The following is a 2,599-nucleotide window of genomic DNA, read 5'->3' on the forward strand; positions in this document are numbered from 1 at the left end:
AAACCGCATAAACACATTTCATTACACCAAATACACAAAATAATGTTCTTTTTAGCAACATCATATGACCCCTTTATGGGTTTTTTGCCAGAGACAAATTCAATCTGACCACATCAAACATCTGACCAATGACAAATGCCATGTATACTTTTGCCGTTCATTTTGCCGTATGATCTTTTAAAAATCACAGGATCCCTGCTGCATGAGTTCTTATCCTGTGTCCTGCCTCAGAAAGAGGAACAAGTGGGTTCTACCATCTTCAGTGCCTGCTCGTGTGGAGGTGTGAAGTATTCAATGGACGTTTTTGAACACCATTCGATGAAGATCTCTCACACAGGGCTGAAAGGAGAACAAAGACTGACCAGCTGCAACTGCAACAAGTCTGGACCAGAAGACTGAAGATAACATCTGCACAGTAAGACTTCTGCTTTTCTGTCCAAAACCTATCTTGAGTAACAAAAAGGCCATTTGGAATTCCTGAAGACACAGGGGTGCTGATAGTGATCAAGGCCTGTAGGCCAAGATGTGTAAACATTGGGGGTCTATTAATTGTCAGACCTTTTGCACAGTGGGTGAAGCTGTAATCTGCTGATTGGTCAGTTTGAATGTCTCACATTTGGTTTTTAGTCACATGGTCAAGGACGGGATAAAAGAAGATTGCAACTGTTGCTTGGTGTCTTTGCTGCTTCTTTTCTTTCCTGGCACTCTCTTCTTGGGGCTCTGCCCTCTCTCCCTCTTTCTCTCTCTTTCTCTCTCTGTCCCTCTGGTAGTAATATTTTGCAAACATGCTGGGTACAATGAACTGTTTGTTTTACCATCCTTCATCTATTTTGTAACCAATTCAAGTGTAACCATAACAAAATACTGTTATTAAACCATTTAAGCATAGATTTAAGGGCTTTTTGCCAGAGACAAATTCAATCTGACCACATCAAACGTCTGACCAATGACAAATGCCATGTATACTTTTGCTGTTCGTTTTGCCGTATGATCTTTTAAAAATCACAGGATCCCTGCTGCATGAGTTCTTATCCTGTGTCCTGCCTCAGAAAGAGGAACAAGTGGGTTCTACCATCTTCAGTGCCTGCTCGTGTGGAGGTGTGAAGTATTCAATGGACGTTTTTGAACACCATTCGATGAAGATCTCTCACACAGGGCTGAAAGGAGAACAAAAACTGACCAGCTGCAATTGCAACAAGTCTGGGCCAGAAGTCTGAAGATGACATCTGCACACAACAGCAAGCATGTTTTCATGGACTGTGTCACCTTTTGCCTCTTTAGGTGTGGCCAACGGTGCCAAGGGGGGACTTTGTAGGGTCAAAAATTATCAAAGACTTCTGCTTTCCTGTCCCAAACCTATCTTCAGTAACAAAAGGGCCATTTGGCATTCCTGAAGGCACAGATGTGCTAACTAGTCTTGATTCAAGGTTAATCTTAAAGTGCTACCTATTGCAATACAATAGTCAACTCAATAGCAATGCTCTCCCACATATTTAGCTATTCTAACTGCGCTTATTTCTGTCGTTGGTATAAGTGGCAGTGGGTGGTAATAAACAAGAAATGTACCATCGTTCTGATAACGTTTCTTTAGTCATTCGACAATCCTACAGCCTGAACCACTGTAGGGAAACCACCCATACAGTCTTCTCTCGTCTTGCACTGTCGTCACTCCTCCTTTTATCCTTCTGGAGCTCCTCCGTGGGACTCGAGTTTTTGAACACCATTCGATGAAGATCTCTCACACAGGGCTGAAAGGAGAACAAAAACTGACCAGCTGCAATTGCAACAAGTCTGGGCCAGAAGTCTGAAGATGACATCTGCACACAACAGCAAGCATGTTTTCATGGACTGTGTCACCTTTTGCCTCTTTAGGTGTGGCCAACGGTGCCAAGGGGGGACTTTGTAAGGTCAAAAATTATCAAAGACTTCTGCTTTCCTGTCCCAAACCTATCTTCAGTAACAAAAGGGCCATTTGGCATTCCTGAAGGCACAGAAGGGCTGATATCGATCAAGGCCTGTAGGCCAACATGTGTATACATCGGGGGTCTGCTAATTGTCACACCTTTTGCCCAATGGGTGAAGTTGTAATCTGCTGATTGGTCAGTTTGAATGTCTCACATTTGGTTTTTAGTCACATGGTCAAGGACGGGATAAAAGAAGATTGCAACTGTTGCTTGGTGTCTTTGCTGCTTCTTTTCTTTCCTGGCACTCTCTTCTTGGGGCTCTGCCCTCTCTCCCTCTTTCTCTCTCTTTCTCTCTCTGTCCCTCTGGTAGTAATATTTTGCAAACATGCTGGGTACAATGAACTGTTTGTTTTACCATCCTTCATCTATTTTGTAACCAATTCAAGTGTAACCATAACAAAATATTGTTATTAAACCATTTCAATTATTAATTATGAGCTAACTCGTCTTGATTCAAGGTTAATATTAAAGTGCTACCTATTGCAATACAATAGTCACTCAATAGCAATGCTCTCCCACATATGTAGCTATTCTAACTGCGCTTATTTCTGTCGTTTGTCGTTGGTGCAGTGGGTGGTAATAAACAAGAAATGTACCATCGTTCTGATAACGTTTCTTTAGTCATTAGTCATTCG

The sequence above is a fragment of the Sinocyclocheilus anshuiensis genome, unplaced genomic scaffold, assembly GCF_001515605.1.
Source record: "Sinocyclocheilus anshuiensis isolate Anshui unplaced genomic scaffold, SAMN03320099.WGS_v1.1 scaffold332, whole genome shotgun sequence".
NCBI lineage: Eukaryota > Metazoa > Chordata > Actinopteri > Cypriniformes > Cyprinidae > Sinocyclocheilus > Sinocyclocheilus anshuiensis.